The sequence below is a fragment of the Geotrypetes seraphini genome, chromosome 6 (assembly GCF_902459505.1).
Source record: "Geotrypetes seraphini chromosome 6, aGeoSer1.1, whole genome shotgun sequence".
Classification (NCBI taxonomy): Eukaryota; Metazoa; Chordata; class Amphibia; order Gymnophiona; family Dermophiidae; genus Geotrypetes; species Geotrypetes seraphini.
The window spans coordinates 165,439,983-165,461,042 of record NC_047089.1 but is presented as its reverse complement, the minus strand read 5'-3'; positions in this window follow the sequence as shown (position 1 = coordinate 165,461,042).

Sequence of the window (21,060 nt, the reverse complement as noted above, 5' to 3'; positions counted from 1 at the left end):
TAGGGGACATTTCCCCCACAATCTGCTGAGCCAGAAGGACTCCCCAGAGTCACGGTTTCAAGGAGTCCTGCCGGCTACCGAGACCAGCGTCCTATATAGATTCAGACCCTTAGCATGCATCTTCCTAAATTTTGCTGCCTCAACACCCTGAGGTTGTGAGTTTGATCCCAGCCTGCTCCTTGTGACTCTGGGCAAGTCAATAACACTGCACAACAATTTTTTGGTTAAGTCTTGATTCCTGAAAAGTTTTTGGTGATTATGACAGGTACCAACTTGGTATGCTCAAATATGGTTTTGGTTTTACTGCATCACGTAAGAACTATGAGAAATAGACATTTTTATGTTTACTGACAATAAAATATATAGTCAAGTTTACGTTTCGCACAAGCGACTAAATGAAACAGAATTAAAAGTGTTTTGCTCCCGAGTTTCTTTTATATTCAGTGTCTGGTGCATCACGTTGTAGCATCCAACAATAGTCGGCAAGCATTGACGGATTCCAATTGCCCTGGTATCGTTTCTCCATCGTAGCTATGTCTTGATGAAACCTTTCACCGTGCTCGTCACTCACAGCACCGAGATTTGCGGGGAAGAAGTCCAAGTGTGAATGGAGGAAATGAATCTTGAGTGACATATTGCACTTCATTCTCTTGTATGCTTTGAGAAGTTTGTCTACCAGCTGAATGTAGTTTGGGGCTCTGTAATTGCCCAGAAAATTGTCAACAACGTCTTTCAAGGCTTTCCAGCCAATTTTTTCCGGCCCAACTAACAGATCTTCAAATCGCTTGTCACTCATAACATGTCTGATCTGGGGGCCAACAAAAATACCCTCTTTGATCTTGGCATCAGTTATTCTTGGGAACATCTGTCTTAAATAACGAAAACCTTCCCCTTCCTTGTTCATTGCTTTCACAAAATTCTTCATGAGTCCCAGTTTAATGTGAAGAGGAGGCAAAAATATCTTTGTCGGGTCAACAAGCGATTCATGTGCTACATTTTTCTGTCCTGGAACTAACTTTTTACGGAGTGGCCAGTTCTTTCTAGAATAGTGCGACTCTCTGTCTCGGCTGTCCCATTCGCAGATGAAACAGCAGTACTTTGTATAGCCAAGCTGCAGTCCTAGTAACAGAGCAACGACTTTGAGGTCTCCACAGATATTCCAGTTATACCTGGTTGATAAGACACTTATGGGAGAAAAAATTGTTTGCATCCAAATATAAGAAAAAATCACGACAAAATTGAAGATTTCTCTGAAATGGTACGTGATGGGTAATTTTTGATGTAATATTCATGATCAGCACCCAAAATTCTATAAGAAACACCCAGCAGTGTTCAGGAAGCAAAAACTTTGTTGTGCAGTGTAATCCATCTGTTGCCCCAGATACCATGGTTAGATTGTGAGCCTGCTGAGACAGGGAAAATGCTTAAGAGTGCCTGATTACTATTCAGTGTATTGTAAACTGCTTTGGGTGAATCTCTTCATGAAAATGGCAATTAATAAATCCCAATAAATAAAAATAGCTGCAAATGAATAATTCTTTCAGGGTATGGTTCATATCTAAAAACATGAATAAGGACATATATAAACTTTGAACTACTAAAATATAAAATTATACCAAAAATAATATCTAAAAGAAATCTAAAACCAAAAAATGGAACAAAAAAGAGGTATCACATGTAACATAAAGAAAGAAAGAAAAATGGTGAAGCAAAAACCCACTGGACATTGTGATCTACACCATCACCATTCTTACTTAGAAATTCAGGAGTTGATTGGTAGGAATTAAAATATTTCTGCAGATTCAACAGAACTGATTCACAGACCTCATTAGAACCAATGTAAACCCCCATCCCCCTCTCTCACAAGTCAGTCTCTGATATTCTGTCCCTAGGCCCAGTGGCGTACCAAGGGGGGGGGGGGGGGGGGGGGGGGGGAGGTGCGCCCCGGGTGCCAGCCCTAAGGGGGTGTTCCCGGCCTTGCCGTTCAGTCCCCCGGCACCCCCGAAGGACCGCTCGCCCCACTGACCTTCCTGCACCACCTGTGAAGCAGCCGCAGCAGGATCGCGAAGTCAGCGTCAGCGATCCCTGCGCTGCTTCCTGCGCCGCGATCCCGCCCCTCCTCTGACGTCAGAGGAGGGGCGGGACCGTGGCGCAGGAAGCAGCGCAGGGATCGTTGACGCTGACTTCGCGATCCTGCTGCGGCTGCTTCATAGGTGGTGCGGGGAGGCCAGGGGGGCGAGCGGTCCTTCGGGGTGGGTCGGGGCATCAGGCCTTCAGGGTGGGGCAGGCGGGCAGGCAGGCCTTCAAGGGGGGACAGGCCTTCGGGGGGGGGGGTGCAGACCTTCAAGGGGTGCAGGCCTTCAAGGGGGGCAGGCAGGCCTTCAGGGGGGGTGCAGGCCTTCGGGGGGGGGGGGTGTAGGCCTTTGGGGGGGTGCAGACCTTCAAGGGGGTGCAGGCCTTCAAGGGGGGAACAGGCCTTCAAGGGGGGAAAGGCAGGCAGGCCTTCAAGGGGGGGGACAGGCCTACAAGGGGGTGGGACAGGCCTTCAAGGGGGGGGTGCAGGCCTTCAAGGGGGAGACAGGCCTTCAAGGGGGGGAAAGGCAGGCAGGCCTTAAAGGGGGGACAGGCCTACAAGGGGGGGGACAGGCCTACAAGGGGGTGGGACAGGCCTTCAAGGGGGGGGACAGGCCTTCGGGGGGGTGCAGACCTTCAAGGGAGTGCAGGCCTTCGGGGGGGGGGGGGGTGCAGGCCTTCAAGGGGGTGCAGGCCTTCAAGGGGGGGAAAGGCAGGCAGGCAGGCCTTCAAGGGGGGAACAGGCCTACAAGGGGGGAGAAGCTACAAGGGGGTGGGACAGGCCTTCAAGTGGGGGACAGGCCTTCGGGGGGGGAGGGTGCAGACCTTCAAGGGAGTGCAGGCCTTCGAGGGGGGGTGCAGGCCTTCAAGGGGGTGCAGGCCTTCAAGGGGGGACAGGCCTTCAAGGGGGGGAAAGGCAGGCAGGCAGGCCTTCAAGGGGGGACAGGCCTACAAGGGGGGGGGAGAAGCTACAAGAGGGTGGTACAGGCCTTCAAGTGGGGGACAGACCTTCGGGGGGGTGCAGGCCTTCGGGGGGTGCAGACCTTCAAGGGGGGGACAGGCAGGCCTTCAAGGGGGGGACAGGCCTACAAGGGGATGGGACAGGCCTTCAAGTGGGGTGCAGGCCTTCAAGGGGGGACAGGCAGACCTTTAAGGGGGGACAGGCCTTTGGGGGGGACCATGATTTAGAAGTACACGGAGGGAAGGGGGTGTTCAAAGAGACGTGCATATGCCAAACTTTGGGGGGGGAAGAAATAATGGGTCTGAAAATAGAGGAGAGGGAGAGAGATGATGGACCATGGGATTTAGGGAGGGAAGAAACAGAAAGGGAGAGAAATTGGACACAAGGGATGGTGTGGAGGAGGGATAGAGATACTGGATAGGAGGGTAATTAGGAAAAGAAAGGGAGAGATGGTGGACTCTGGGATGGTGGGGAAGGAGGGAGAGATGCCGGATGAAAGAGTATTTAAGAAAAGGTGGATCTGTGGAGGGAGATGAAAAAAAGGAAAGATACCAGACTTCCTGGGAAGGGAAGGGAAATGGAAAGGGAGGACAGAGTTGGCAGATGGATGGTTAGCATGCAGAAAGAAGGAGACCCTGGCAAGCAAGTTATCAGAAGAAACCAGAGCCTTGGACCAACAAGATTTGAAATATAACCAGACAACAAAAGGTAGAAAAATTAATTTTATTTTCTGTTTTGTGATTATAATATGTCAGATTTGAAATGTGTATCCTGCCAGAGCTGGTGTTGGACTGCAAACGTGAGCTAGGATTTAACAGAGAGAGGAAAAGTCCTTTTTGTTTCTTTATTTTATTTACACCACAGCGCCAGTGTGGTTAGGAGAAGCCAAAGGGGGTGAAAAAGCTATATAACCCACCAGGAGTTTTGAAAAAAATCACCCAACTGGGCAGGAAAATCGAATTGAAAAATCAATTCAATAGGGCTGAATCGAATCAAAATTTTTTTTCCTGTATCTGGCAGCATTAGTTTGCGCTACTGTCTTAGACTTTAGGACCTGGGATTGGGGAGAGATGGCATCCTCAGTACTTTATAATGCAAGTGAAACGAGGATTTGGTCAAACTTTTAAAGGGTCTGCAGAAAAAAAATATTGTATAGGCCGGGGACATGAGACAGCAGGAAATGGGAACTTTTCTTCCTTCTATTTTTGTGAATGGAAAGGCTGAGGATGTCAGAGAGTTCAGTTAAAATATGTGCTTTATAAGAAAATATAATAATGTGTTTTATAAAGTTTATAGCATAGCTGGCCTACCCAGTGAGGTGTTCCTAGTGGTGATGGTGGCAGCGTGTCAATGTGTTGAGAGGAAGAGGTGGTCTGGGAAATTCTGCTGAGCAAACTCCGGGCCCATTTCCACCCCCCAGTTAGTCCACTCCACTCAACTGGTTCACACACTGAGTGGGTCTTTGGGTGTTGTTTTGGGATCTCTTCCAGTGGTTTATCTCCTTCTGGTCCAAGGAAGGAAACTTTGTTATCCTTAGCATTGACCTACAGAATATGTTTGTAACAGCACTGCTTGTGTGGCATTAGGCTATGTAGTGATCGAAAGAAAAAAACAGACCTTTGCACATTTTTGCACTATATGGTGGGTGTATGAGGAGATTCACATTTCCTGCACAGCTAAGTCCATGTAAAGTTACCTTGTGCTGTATTTGACATCTAGCAAGATCTCTGTTTGAAAGGAAAGATCTAAACTTAAAAATGAAGTGGCCAGAAGTTATGGTAAAAGCAGATAGTGTAGCTGGTTTTAAGAAAGATTTGGACAAATTCCTGGAGGAAAAGTCCATAATCTGTTATTAAGACATGGGGGAAGTGTCTGCTTGCCCTGGATCGGTAGCATGGAATGTTGCTACTCTTTGGGTTTTGACCAGGTATTAGTGTCCTGGATTGGCTACCATGAGAATGGGCTACTGGGCATGATGGACCATTGGTCTGACCCAGTTAGGCTATTCTTATGTTATGTTCTCATCTGTAGGGGCTTTTGTTTTCACTTCTTATTTTAATGTATTTTTTTTCTGGGAACTTATCAGTGTTTTTTTATAATGGGAACAAAAATGGAAGAGAATTAATGTGTGTGGGATGAGGGGGTAACTAATTTCTTCAGCTAAATAATTCAATCCACTTCAAACAGACATAGGAGAACTCATGCACCATTCACACACCCTCCAACCAAAAACGTCAAAAGAAAAAAACTGTTTGACAACCTCCTAGCCATTCGAGCTGCAACACTCGACCCCCAACTCTGCAACCTATTGACCTCGACCACAGACTACAAAACCTTCAAAAAGAAATAAAAACCCTTCTATTCAAAAAACACATAAAACCGAACTAACACAATCAGAACTGTCCCAAGCATCACCTGCAACTACTCCATATGTACTTCTGATGTCATGACAATTCAGACATAATTTATGTTATGTTATGTTTGGAATATAAGAAAATTTTCACTGCCTGTTTCTATTCTGACCATTTATTCTGTTTCATGGTCATTACAAAAAATATTTTTTTACATAGGGGGGGGGGGTGTCAAAAAATGATGGGCCCCGGGTGCCACATACCCTAGGTACGCCACTGCCTAGGCCCATCGGTCTAGGACGATTCATTGAGGCCGATTCCTCGTGGCTGTTTTATCACTGACCTCTTGTGGGGAGGAGCTATGTCCCCCTTACTCCCCAAAGTAGGTATGCTCCCCTGCATCCCCCATTCCCACAAGGTAGGAGCTCTCCTCCGCGCCACATACCTCTTAAAAAATTCACAGGCGCGAGCAGCGTCTTCCACTTCCTGCTCATTCGAGACTCTGCTCCCCTCTGATTTCACGTCCTGGTCCCACAACTAGGAAGTGATGTCAGAAGGGAGCTAAGGCCAGCCAAGCAGGGGGTGGAAGATGCTGCTGGCAAACTTTTCAAGAGGTATGTTGGGGGGAGGGGCATAGAGGAGGCGAGGCACTGGCAGGGTGAGAGGGAAAAGAGGTTTATTGTGGCCATCATGGAGAGGTTGTGATGAAATTTCATGCGAAGAAACAGCCATGACAAATCGTCTCATTCCCTCAGAGCCATCTTTACTCTGAGCTTGTTAATAATGTAGCTGCTTCCCCCCTCTCCCCCTCCACACACATATTTTCCAGAGGTTTGTTGCTGGTTCAAGTTCACAAAAAATCATGTATTGCAGAGAGAAAACAAACCAACTTGAGGTTAATTTTATAAAGGCATTTTCTCATGTAGATGTCAGTACATTTCTGTAAAGTGCCTCTTGTGGAATTATCCCAAATATATGAGTACAGTATGCATGATGACAAGAACACATGTGCTGAAAAGTTCTCAGCCCAACCAACAAAGTTGGAGCAGTCTCCAACGAGGGCTGTAAACTTAGTCCCGTGATTTTCCACTGTTTTCATTCTGTATTTTTCCAATGGAATCAAAATAGTGGAAAAATCACGGGACTGAGGGCTCCTTTTACGAAGCCGCGTTAGCAGTTTTAGCGCACACAGCCTTTTTTGCGCGTGCTAAACACGCGCTACGTGGCTAGAACTAATGCCAGCTCAATGCTAGTGTTAGCGTCTAGCGCGGCCGGCAGTTTAGCACGCGCTATTACGTGTGTTAAACTGCTAACGCGGCTTTGTAAAAGGAGCCCTAAGTATATAGCCCTCAATGGAGACAGTCCCAGCTTTGTTGGTTGGGCTGAGAACTTTTTTAGCGGTCCCTTGTAGTTTAAGTTTCAAGTTTATTACTATGTAACGCTAATCAAAATTCTAAGGGGCTCATAATAAAAAATTTTAAAAAAGTTTAAAAAGTGGCCTAAATGGGTACTTGGACGATCAAAAAGCCTGATCGTCCAAGTACCCAAAACCAAAGCTGGTTTTAGACGTATCTAATAAATCATTTAATGGAAAATTATGTAGCATTATCATACGACACAATTTTATTTGGCATGCTAATGAGAGCTAAGCCTCAAATATCTGCTAATAATAATAAGCTTTTGATGATATTGACAGGAGTTGCCATTCAATAACGTATAACTGGAAAGATTGTAAAAGGTTGAATTATTGTTTCTGGTGGAATTCAGTAGTCATGTGTTTAAAATGGAAAGAGCGTTGGCAGTTCAAAAAGGTTACTATAATAAATTTAAGGATGTGTGGGGGCCATTTTTAAATTATTATAATGAATAATTTACACTTTTCCCAATTTTAATTCTTACATGTGGATCGGGGGGGGGGGGGAGGGTTGGATTTCTATTACTAATATATATGAAGGATAAGATATTATATTCATGTGGTATATTTTTTGTTGTATATGGAAGTGGGAGGGGGTGGGGGCATCGACATGGCAGATGAGGTTCAACGTGGATAAGTGTAAAGTGATGCATGTCGGTAACAAAAATCTCATGCACGAATACAGGATGTCCGGGGCGGTACTTGGAGAGACCTCCCAGGAAAGGGACTTGGGAGTTCTGATCGACAAGTCAATGAAGCCGTCCACACAATGTGCGGCGGTAGCAAAAAGGGCAAACAGAATGCTAGGAATGATAAAGAAGGGGATCATGAACAGATCAGAGAAAGTTATCATGCCGCTGTACCGGACCATGGTACGCCCTCACCTGTAGTACTGCGTCCAGCACTGGTCGCCGTACCTGAAAGACACGGTACTACTCGAAAGGGTCCAGAGAAGAGCGACTAAGATGGTTAAGGGGCTGGAGGAGCTGCCGTACAGCGAAAGATTAGAGAAACTTGGCCTCTTCTCTCTCGAACAGAGGAGATTGAGAGGGGACATGATCGAAACATTCAAGGTACTGAAGGGGATAGACTTAGTAGATAAGGACAGGTTGTTCATCCTCTCCAAGGTAGGGAGAACAAGAGGCCACTCTCTAAAATTGAAAGGGGATAGATTCCGTACAAACGTAAGGAAGTTCTTCTTCACCCAGAGAGTGGTAGAAAGCTGGAACGCCCTTCCAGAGGCTGTTATAGGGGAAAACACCCTCCAAGGATTCAAGACAAAGTTAGACAAGTTTCTGTTGAACAAGAACGTGCGCTGGTAGGGCTAGTCTCAGTTAGGGTGCTGGTCTTAGACCAGAGGGCTGCCACGTGAGCGGACTGCTGGGCATGATGGACCACTGGTCTGATTCAGCAGTAGCAATTCTTATGTTCTTATGTATGATATGGTAGATTTTCAAGTGTTATTGTATTCTAATGTATGATATTTACTATACACTTGTGAATTATAAAATGAATAAAGAATTTAAAAAAAAAATAAAAATAAAACCAGCTTAGGCCTTTCCCCTGCCTCTAAACGCATAGAGCGAAAATAAGCATTTGTAGAGGAGGGGAAAGGGCGGGAGATGGGCCGATCTAGACATAGTTATATAGCAGGTATAATCAAAGGTTTAGGCAGGTTGCCTAGTCGGCACTTATACGTTTTGACTTAGACCAAGTCAAAACAAGTATAAGTGCCGAAAAAGGGGCCGCTGAGCTGATTGCAGCTGCCGCAATCAGCTCAGTGGAGCCAGCAACCTGTCTACCCCCTACCTCAACGATCGCGGCAGGAGAGATGGCTCATCTCTCCTGCCACGATGTCAATCGCCCTCCCATGTGCCTAAGGCCCAGCCCACAGGAGGGGCCTAAGGCAAGTGGGACAATTCCAGTTGGCCCAGGCGCCTAAGGCCCCACCTGTGGGCGGGGCTTGAGGCAGCTGTGCCAATTAGGCCCTAAGGCCCACCATTCTGAGGATGGTTGGCCTGCCGGATGGACGGGTTTGGGACCCGTCTGTCCAACTTTTTTTAAGGTAAACGGGGGGTGTCAGGGGTGGGGATGGAGTTGCAGGGTCGGCAGGGGGTGTCGTGGGATTGGCGGGCCAATCAGAGGTTCTGGGGGGCGGTCGTGGGAGGCTGCATTGGAGCAAGAGAGCTTGGGATCCCTCCTACCCATATCTTAGTGGGGGTGTGGGTAGCAGGGGTCGCAGGGGCAGGAGGGGATGGGCTCCCTCCTGCCCCAATCATGTCACGGGTGCGGGTGGGGGTTTCGGCGAGGCAGGAGAGGTTGGGCTCCCTCCTGTCCAGATTGTGTTGTGGGTGCAGGTGGGGGTTTCGGTGGGGCAGGAGAGGTTGGGATCCCTCCTGCCCCGATCTTGTTGGGGGGAGTGATAAATTGTGGCAGGAGAGATTGGCTATCTCTCCTGCCGCGATAGCAATCTGAAGTGCCGCGGTTGATGGCACTTCGGGATCGTTATCACAGCAGGGGAGGTGAGCCATCTCTCCTGCCGTGATCGTTGCAGGGGGGGGTAGGGTGGGGGGTGGATTCTGTAACCAGTATTCTTTTTGACAGACACCAGTTACAGAACCCAGCTTTTAGGCGAAGGACTGGCTCCTCCTTCACCTAAAAGCTCTTGTGTTGGGCGTTTGGGACTTAGGCTTTTTTATGGCTGATCATATGTTGTTAGTGTAGATGTAGTGGTGGCCTGGGCGTTTAAACAGCTGAACGTAGAGGCAAGCCATTATTTTAAAAAACCCTCCTTTTGGATGTTTTTTTGAGAATGGACATGTTCCCTGCTTCTACTTTCAGCGTTTAGGGCCTAGACCAAAAGGGGACTTAGACGGTTTTTTTAATTATGCCCCTCCACGTGTTTAACATTTAAAAAATTTAAATGGGGAACAGTTAATATACTTGTTAATGACAAGACGTAACTTACATGAAAACAAAATGATAGTAGGGGGGAATACAATTTTAAAAAGAAAATAGTACAAGGATTTCTGGGGTAGAGTTCAGTCAGAGCATAAGTATAGTCACAAATTGCATGTTTATTTTATAAAAATTCACTTTTGTCCATGTGAATATATTGCCCTTATTTCAGAGCAAGCATAAACGTCCATGGTTTCATATTAGCCTCCATTTCCACAGGATTTGTGTGGGTATTTTACAAAGACACATAAAATGGCTACAAATAGACACCTTCTGGCTCTTTCAATCTGGTGACCTGATGTGTAAGCAGAACGACAAGTCTCAAGAGAAGGTTTGGGAGGGGAGGAGGGGGAAAGAGAGTCTGGAAAACAGCATTTAGGTTTAACAGGAGACACCAGTGGCTTTTAAGCATTAACAGTATAGATCCCTAACTAAAGCAGTATTTGCTTGCTTCATGCATTTTCACAAGTCGGAGCTTCTTTCCAGGATCCCTCTGCCCAGGGAGTTCTATAGTAACTTTTGCATCATCATTACAATTTCTGGAAAATGGTACACTCTCGCGTGTGTTTCACTAAGGAGCATGTGTTTTCTTCAACTATTGCCCTTGTGGGATGTTTTGTGTTTTGGCTTGTGAATACTGCAGGGACTAACGTTAAGTCTGTTGCATGCGGTGAGAAACAGAGATCCTACAGAATGAGAAATGTGTTTTATTGATTTGACTGTGGAATATATATATATTTTTTAACACCGTACCATTTGTAACTAACCGATCCGTGATGTCAAGACTCACTTTATGTTCAACGTGAGATAAAGTGCAACAATAATTTTTGATCTGAAGAATGGTTACACTGCACAACAATTTTTTGGTTAAGTCTTGATTCCTGAAAAGTTTTTGGTGATTATGACAGGTACCAACTTGGTATGCTCAAATATGGTTTTGGTTTTACTGCATCACGTAAGAACTATGAGAAATAGACATTTTTATGTTTACTGACAATAAAATATATAGTCAAGTTTACGTTTCGCACAAGCGACTAAATGAAACAGAATTAAAAGTGTTTTGCTCCCGAGTTTCTTTTATATTCAGTGTCTGGTGCATCACGTTGTAGCATCCAACAATAGTCGGCAAGCATTGACGGATTCCAATTGCCCTGGTATCGTTTCTCCATCGTAGCTATGTCTTGATGAAACCTTTCACCGTGCTCGTCACTCACAGCACCGAGATTTGCGGGGAAGAAGTCCAAGTGTGAATGGAGGAAATGAATCTTGAGTGACATATTGCACTTCATTCTCTTGTATGCTTTGAGAAGTTTGTCTACCAGCTGAATGTAGTTTGGGGCTCTGTAATTGCCCAGAAAATTGTCAACAATGTCTTTCAAGGCTTTCCAGCCAATTTTTTCCGGCCCAACTAACAGATCTTCAAATCGCTTGTCACTCATAACATGTCTGATCTGGGGGCCAACAAAAATACCCTCTTTGATCTTGGCATCAGTTATTCTTGGGAACATCTGTCTTAAATAACGAAAACCTTCCCCTTCCTTGTTCATTGCTTTCACAAAATTCTTCATGAGTCCCAGTTTAATGTGAAGAGGAGGCAAAAATATCTTTGTCGGGTCAACAAGCGATTCATGTGCTACATTTTTCTGTCCTGGAACTAACTTTTTACGGAGTGGCCAGTTCTTTCTAGAATAGTGCGACTCTCTGTCTCGGCTGTCCCATTCGCAGATGAAACAGCAGTACTTTGTATAGCCAAGCTGCAGTCCTAGTAACAGAGCAACGACTTTGAGGTCTCCACAGATATTCCAGTTATACCTGGTATACTGGACATACTTTAGTAACATTTCCATATTCTCATATGTTTCTTTCATATGTGCTGCATAGCCAACAGGTACTGAAGGATAAACGTTGCCATTGTGCAACAGAACAGCTTTCAGGCTTAACATTGACGAATCAATGAAAAGACGCCACTCTTCCGGGTTGTGATCACAACCAAAGACCGAGAACAATCCTTCAATGTCACAACAGAAACAGAGACTGTCGACTTGTGCAAAAAATTTGGTTATATCATGATGCCGGTCTCGAAACACAGAAATTTTCGTACCTGGTGATAGCAAACACCATTCCTGCAGTCTCGAACCTAGCAGCTCAGCTTTTGCTTTTGACAGACCCAAATCTCTGACCAAATCGTTCAATTCGGACTGTGTTATCAGATGTGGATCGCCTGATGAGGATGGTTCAAAATCCGGGTCAATGTCACTGTTAGAACCCTGCACTGCAGTTTCTTCATCTGGTTCGTCTAAGGTCCAATCCTCTGGTGGTTTCGGAACTGGAAGACTGTCATCATGTGGCATGGGTCTCATTGCTGAAGGCAGATTAGGATATTCAATTGACTTCTTGTTTTTGGCAGAGAAACCAGACACATTAGTCAAACAGAAATAACAGTCCGTCACATGGTCTTTCTGTTCTCGCCATATCATCGGAACAGCAAATGGCATCGTCTTTCGAGTACCTCTGAGCCAGGCTCTCAGACTAACAGCACATGTCGCACAGCAAATGTGAGGCGCCCATTGCTTGTCTTGATCACCTATTTTGCAGCCAAAATACAGATGATAGGCTTTCTTTACAAGGGCAGTCATCGAACGTCTCTGAGGCGTAAGTGTATATTCCCCACAGATATAGCAGAATGTGTCGCGGCTGTTACGACACCGACGAGACATATTGCCCGACACCAAAACGTCTATAGCATCAAGCTTACTTACTGTTATATTGCTACAGCTACTATACTACTATACTTTACTATACTGATACTATATACACACACGGACTATCTATATTAACCAAATGAGCAGGATCGGTGTATGGAAGCCACCATTATAGCATGGTGAGACAGCGCAAGCTCGTTCAGACCTGCCCAGACATGCCCAGGATGTCATCTTCCATAAAACAGCTTCCAACCTGGCTAGATTTTATGCATGGACATACCCAGGCGGCACAAACCGTTGTTGATAAGACACTTATGGGAGAAAAAATTGTTTGCATCCAAATATAAGAAAAAATCACGACAAAATTGAAGATTTCTCTGAAATGGTACGTGATGGGTAATTTTTGATGTAATATTCATGATCAGCACCCAAAATTCTATAAGAAACACCCAGCAGTGTTCAGGAAGCAAAAACTTTGTTGTGCAGTGTTACTTTTGAAAGCTTATCTAAAAAAACAACAACCCACATTATTAGTCCAATAAAAAAGGTATCACCTTATTTCTTTCATTTTTTGCTTTATTTCTATATATTACCTTTAAAAGTGGTCTAACACGGCTGCCCTAACATTTTACTCAACAATAACTGACAAAGAAATGAACTATAGTTATCCTTTCAGGATAACACATTTATCAGCTTAAATTGATATTTCTTATACACGTCTTCCAGTGGCATAGTGAAAGTAAGTGGCGCCCGGGGTGATGGTGCCTCTCCTCCGCCCTCTTCTCCCTCCCTGCTCCTTCCCAATACCCCCCCCCCCATCATGCACCCCTTCCCTTCCCCTACCCTCTTCTCCACCCCACCGCTCCTTCCCAACCTTCCTCCCCCCCACTGCCGTGCGCAGGCCCCCTTCCACCATACCTTTTTAATTTTCCGAGCAAGAGCAACAGCAAAAACTTCCTGCCTACATCGTGTTGGCTATCCCTCTGACGCTAGTTCCTAGGCGCGAGGCCCAGAAGTGATGTCAGAAAGAGGTGACAGCCACAACACTGATGTGGGCAGCAAGTTCGTAATGCTGCTCACGCAGGAAAAATTAAAGAGGTACAAGGGAAGGAGTGCATGCATATCGCAGGGAGGTTGGGAGGGAGGGGGGCGAAGAGGAGAACAAGTGCCTGCGCCCAGTATAAAGACACCCCCCTCCGCACCTCTTCTTACTATGCCAGTGACTGCTTCTATTCAAAGCAACTTGGGACATGGGGCTGAGGCAGAGGTTCTAACCACTAGGCCACTCCTCAACTCATATTTAATAAAGCATGGTAAGGTAATGTACATTAATTGCAAAATCTCCATGATAACTACAGGGAGCAGCAGTCATAATGTTAGCACACATTATTACTCTGTGTTAACGCAATGGCAGATAATAAAGAAACAGTCAATTGCACCTTTGTTAGTGGAGCTCATGATATCTTCCTGTTTCGCAGTTGAAGCACATTAACATTGACCCACATTTAGGACTGGATTCAGTAAATGGCAGCAAAGAATAAGTCCCCGTATAGACTGCTGGGCAAAACTTTTTTAGCAAGTGTGTCCCAAAGGAGCAATGCAAATTGTGAAAAACAAAAGGGAACACTAAAGTTGAAAAATCACTTAAACTGAAAGAAGGTGCTCAGAACCACATGGTAGGAAGCTTACAAACGGGGACTAGGACCTAAATGCAGTTTCACAAGTCTATCATTGCACCTTTTTTTTAGTCAGTAAAATATTTTTTGTGTGTATGATAATCAAAAAGTATGTCTTCAAAATTAGAACAGTGATGTTTTCATGTATATGTATGGTTTAATTTGTACACTTGTTGAGAGATTAAAAATGAATAAAGAGGAGAAAAAAAAAAAGAACTTCACTGTCCTTCGGTATATAAAAAAAAACAAAACAAAATTAGAACAGTGAAATATTACTTAACGACTTGAGAGAAAATGGAATGTAACTGAAGTTTTCACTGCAGCGGTTTCTGACGCGTTTCGTCAGAACGGCATCCTCAGAGAACCCACACACGCTGGCTGTAAATCAGTAAGAAAACTTCCTCCTGACAAGAAAAGAAGAAAAGTGCCATTGACAAACTGAACCAACAGAAAGAATTTCAAACCAAATTCTCGACGCTGCCGGTGGATGCCTTACACTCCTCTCATGGCTACTGCTCTTCCGGTTCGATGACATCACCCCCAGCTGATTCCCCAGAATATCTTTCAACTAACTTGCCCACCATTCAACCTCACGGCTTAGCCCTCCTGGGGCTACCGTCTGCCAATGGTATATCCAAGCTTGCTCTTTCTTCCATAGGAAAGCTGACATATTACCCTCTCGATTCAAACAGGGGGCTTCCAAGACCGCATATTTCAAATCCTCCAATGTGTGAGAATGTGTATGCCAATACTGTGTAAGTGGTGCTCCCAAATCTCCTCGGCATATTTTACTGAGATGTTCTGTGATACGAACACGAATAGTCCTGATGGTATGACCTATGTAAAACAGTTGCGATGGACAGGAGTCGATACATTGTTTCAAAATGTGAATTTTCTGTAACCAGGGGTGTGTGACAATTTGAATTTCCATAGCTTGAGCACATACACTGCACCGACCACATTTATAATGTCCCCTCCGGGAGACTAGGGGCTCCTTTTATGAAGGTGCGCTACCGGTTATTGCACGCACTTAGCATGCGCTACAATACCGCGGGCGCTAGACGCTAACATCTGCATAGAGCTGGCGTATTTTCCATGTAGCGCGGGGTTAGTGCATGCAGTATTGCAGCGCGTGCTAAAAACGCTAGTGCACCTTTATAAAAGGAGCCTGAGGTGACTTGAATCTGGACGTAAAAATTGAGAAGTGGTCACTTGTTCCCTCAGATTTCTCCCTCTCGAGTAGGCAAATATAGGCATGAGCTCAAATCCTTCATGGTATTGCAGAACGTGCCAGTGGGATTGTATGATCGTCTTAATACGGAACGCTTTATACGAGTATGGCAGAATGTACACCAACCGGGGTTCCACAGGACCAGGTGAGCTTTGCAAAAGAGGAATCCACTGCTCACATTAAACGTCATCTGCCATTTTGACGTCCAGTCTCTCGGTTTCACAAGGTCCTCTTGCAATTTTTCACGCTAGCAGTTATGCACATGATGGCAAATTCTATGTAGTCCATCTAAAGTTAGGCTCCTACATTGGCACACCTAGCCAATGTAGGTGCCTAATTTAACTGGTTAATAGGCTTAATCAGTGCCAATATAATTGACACTTACCACCTCATAATTGCTGTTGCTTGGACTTAATTGAAAGTTAGGCACCTAAATCAAAACACTCAATTTTATAAAAAGTAGATGCCCGGTCCAAACGCCTCCCTAAAAGTAGGCGTGATTAGGAGGATGGATCAAGCGCATGTTTTTGAATTAGGTGCCTTTTCCTGAATTAGGCACTATTAGGTCCCTAACTTAGATGCAGGTATTTAGGCTAAGAAAACTCAGGCATACACACGGTGCACTTAAAGTTAGGACTCCTAGCGACGCCTAATGCCGCTTACGCAATGCTAAGCAAGATTCTATACCAGACATGGGCAACTCCGGTCCTCGAGGGCCGGAATCCAATCGGGTTTTCAGGATTTCCCCAATGAATATGAATTGAAAGCAGTGCATGCAAATAGATCTCATGCATATTCATTGGGGAAATCCTGAAAACCTGATTGGATTCCGGCCCTCGAGGACCGGAGTTGCCCATATCTGTTCTTTACAGTGTGCCTAAAGTTGGTGTCTGATGAACATATCCTTCTGGATTGGAGACACTGAGAATAAGGAAGACTATCATTTAGCCTTACAGGATGACAACTATCATATTCAAGCACAGTATTCCTATCTGTCTTATTTTTTTTAACGCATGTTGACTTTATACATACGGATGCTTGAACATAAATCCTACATTACGAGGAAAAAAACTAGGAGCACCCTTTGTTGCACATTGCTCTTCTGCTAATCACATTTTTTTAAAATCTAAAATGTTTTGTGACAGATCATATTCCTGTCAATCCTCGCGGGGGTGACTATGATAGAAAACTCCTTCAATTCTATACAATGGTATAAATTGTTATATGGATATTTGAATAAAAAACAAAAAACTTTTCTTAGGGATATTTGGAGCATTGAGCTTGGGCACCAAATTTCTGCCTCTCAATGGCCACGTTTTTGGTCTTGGAGAATAAAAACTACAAGGGCAGCATCTATGAGACAGAGCTTTATGGACCCCAGTTCGTTTACAGAAGTTGGATAGTTCAAGGTCCAATAGATGTTGGCATTGTGGTTTAGAAGCTGGGACATTAGATCATTTGATATTTTTCTGTCCCTATATAAATGCCTTTTGGAAGTTAATTTGGCCCCAAATTAATTCATTGTTAGAAAATCATGTTGGCCTTTCATATGATACTGTACTATTTGGTACATCAATGAGATTTAAAAGCCAAATTTCAGCGAATAATAATAAACTTCTATTAATATTAACAGGGGTTGCCATTCAGCAGATTACAGGAAATTGGAAAGATTATACTAAACTAAATTATACTTTCTGGTGGAATTCAGTATGCCATATTTATAAAATGGAAAGGGTGCTTGCTATGCAACAAGGTAATTATAATAAGTTTAAAAAGATTTGGGGGCCATTGATTATTTATTCTAATGATCAGACATCTTAAACACCTCAGTATTGGTTAAGATAAAGGGGGGGTGGGAATATGAATGACAATAATTGATAATTGTTAATTAGTAATATATGGGTGGGAGGGATGGGATTCTTTTATATTTATATACTTGGAGGATTACAAATAAGATTGTCAAGTGATTAATTAATATATTTCTGAGTGATTATTGTACACTTGTTGTAATTTCTGAAAATGAATAAAGATTAAAAAAAAAAAAAAAAAAAAACTCCTTCAATGTGAGCAAACGTGGATCCATCGTCTCAATACTGTTGAACCGACAGGACTCAATGTCAATATACAATGGTCTGCCTTTTGGTAATGACAGCGGGCATGAGGTGTGCCGCGCTGATGGGTTGTTGAATCGGTTGTTAGTTTTAAAAGTACCTGCAGCCATTTTCTCAACGTGGCACAGGAAGGCTGGGCCATTGAGAGCACACCATTTGTAGGCTGACGCTTTTATGCTGTGCATTTTGAATTTTGTAATTTTTTTGAACTTGTTTTGTTTTCTGTGCCTTAATACTAACCTATTTTTCTTTATCAGGTTATGTCACAACAAGACAGTCCTACATACAGCGTCTTCCCCTGATGAAGCCATTTTGGGTGAAATGGAGCAAACTCCATAGGGAATTAAGATAAGGGCAGTACTGTTATTTTGACTTTTATTTGATGACACTACAAGTTTTGGGAGGTTTCTTGGCCGATGATTAAGGGTAATTCCTGGGGTTATGTCCCAATGTAAGATTTATCTTGGCGGTCTCCCCATTTTGCTGAGGTCCTTTTCCTCTATTTAAAATTTTTTTTAGACTCTTAGCTATTTAAGATAGTGACATTAAGACATTGAGTTCATAGAGTCTTTTGTGGTTCCACTGTGTATTTGTATAGTAATATATAGCTGGCCAGAACAGAAGCTAACAATAGAGAAGGCACTTAGAAAATGGCGCCATCCACGTATCAATCACATTTAGGTGCCATTTACAGAATCGTGGCTAGCGGACACTTATGTAAAAACTTATCACGCGTCTGAAATGTAGGTGAGGGTTTGTAAGCTCTACATTTCAGGCACCTAAAATTATGGAGAATCGCGTTGGCGCCTAAGTCATGCTCTGCCCATATAAACGCCCACTTAGGCATTAGGTGCCACTAAGCAAGTGATAGGCGACTATCATCCAATTAATTTTTTTAAACCAATTATTGAGGCTATTAATAATAATAATAATAATAACAGTTTATATACCGCAGGACTGTGAAGTTCTATGCGGTTTACAATGATTAAAAGGTGCTACAAATTGAGTAGAGTTAACAAAGTTAAAAGCTAGTGATTAGCAGCTCTAGAGATCAGTTATTGTGGAATAAGATAGTACAATTAAATTAAGCGCCCTTTATAGAATCAGCCCCCTACAGTACATTCCCTTATGAATAGGCTCTTACTAGAAACCTTTTATGAGGTAAGTTCTTTAAAAATGAGTGCTATAAAATGGGCATATGTGTGCACATCAGTATGTACATGTATGTGCCCCTCCCCCACCCTCCTTTCTGCCCCCGCTCCTTCCCGACCCTCCGTTGCCACATCTGCCCCTTCCCTTCCCCTGTACCTTTCTAATTTTCCTGACGAAACAGCACAAACATGATGCCCGCATCGTGTCAGCTATCCCTCTGACATCACTTCCTAGGTGCTGCACCTGGAAATGACACCAGAGAGGGGTGACACCGATGCGGGCAGCAAGTTTGTAATGCTGCTCACACAGGAAAAATTACAAAGTACGAGGGAGGGGAAGGGGTGCACGCATGCGGCGGGGAGGGGGGAAGGAGGGGGCGGAAAGGAGGATGGGTGGCTACACACTTTACAAAGACCATGCCTGGGGCAGATCGCCCCCGCTTCCCCCCGCCCCTCTCTTACTACACCAGTGTGTACATAGATAACATAGATATACAGTACTCCCCCGAAATTCATGGGGGTTCCGTTCCAGGAACATCCGTTAATTTCAAAAACCCGCAAATGTGGTTTTGAGTCTGTAAAAAGGCAAGAGAGGGCAGCTGGGGAGCCGGCAGGTGCAATAAATCATACCCGGTATGCTCCAGGGGAGGGGAAGAGGAGGAGGAATCGGCTGTGCAGAAGGCTGATTTGCAGACTCATTCCCTGTATTTTCTGACCAGAAGAGGCAGTCAGAAAATACAGCAAATAACCTAGTCCACAAATCCACGAATTCACGAGGGAACACTGTAATGCTAATATTTTTCTACAATGCAGCTTACCCTGTAGCCAAGGGGCCAAGTGCAGATATATAGATGGGGACAAGATGGGTGGTACCCTGTTACATTGTATACTGTAAAGCAGTGTATTGCAAACTGTGTGGCGCGTTACACTAGTGTGCCTCCTGAGATTTCAGGTGTGCCACGACACAATGGGGAGGAGGAGAAGCACCGGCTGACATGCCTCTTGCGGAGCCAGCGTCTCTCCTTCTTTCTGCGCCTCTTCCCTACTGGCATCCCCCCCCCCCCCACTGCTGGCTCAGTGCCCGTCTGCATGTGCGGACATTGATGGGATGAGGTCATGCATGTGCGTGACGACATCACGGTGATGTCTGCGCATTTACAAATGCCTTGAGCCACGGTCACTACATTTAGTGGGCCACGGCTCGACAAAGTTTGCGGGTCACTGCTGTAAAGCAAAGAAGGTGTTTACTCAGTGGTAAGTAAGGGGGGGCAGAGATGAGTGCACTGGGGGTGGAGAGGAGGATGCGGGGGGGGGGGCACTACTGTCCTTGATGCCTCACACCATTGCTATACCACTGTACATACTTTTCTTTATGGAATAGATTTCCACTAGGAGTCCTCTGGGCATTCACCTATAAACACCCTATATTAGAATTTGCCTTTCTGGTCCTGATATTCAGCCCAAGGGAGGTAGCCCGGATACCTCCTGTGGATCATGGCAATCCAGAATATTCAAAGCTGGGGCTATATCCTGTCACCAGCATTGAATATCCAGGTCAAGGTTTGCTGCCTTGAATGTAGCCCGCTAAGCTGATGTTCAGCGGCTGTCCAGCAAAGGCAAAGCGGTGAAAGACAGACCTACTTTTCAGGTGGGTCTATCTAGTCACTAGCCTTAGCTGGCTAGCCATTGAATATTAGCGGTCATCAGCTATGTCGCACAAAATAGTCAGTCACAGGGATTCAAGACAAAGTTAGACAAGTTCCTGCTGAACCAGAACATACGCAGGTAAGGCTAGACTCAGTTAAGGCACTGGTCTTTGACCAAAGGGCCGCCGTGGGAGCAGACTGATGGGCATGATGGACCACTTGTTTGACCCAGCAGCGGCAATTCTTATGTTCTTAGGATATTCCGCAAGAGATAGCTAGTTATCTCCCACTGAATATTGGCAGGTTTGATGGTTAAGTAGGACTTAGCTGGCTGGGAGGTGTTCCTAGCCAACTTAGTACCACTGAATTTTGATGTGTGTGTATGTGTGTTTAGTGCACATTAATTCACATAAACAGTTAATATTGCATTGGGGATTAGGCTCTGTCTTGGGCCCTCTCCTCATCCGTTTCTGAATACAATTTAAACTCCTCTTACAGACTTACAAGTGCATTCACTATGTAGCCTCTCAATATTTCTCCTCTCTTATCTTCCCCTATGCTCCCCCCCAAATTCCATTCATCAGTAAGTCCCTCTTCTCTGTACCATTCTCCCCGTTGTCAACTCCAGACTCCGTCCTTTCTTTCTCGCCGCGCAATACGCCTTGACCAGGCTGCCAGAGTCAATACGTCATGCTTCGTCTCTAGCAGTATTTGAATCCAAGTTAAAAGCCCACTTTTTTGAAGCTGTTTTCAACTCTTAATTCTCACACACCGTCAGATACTTTT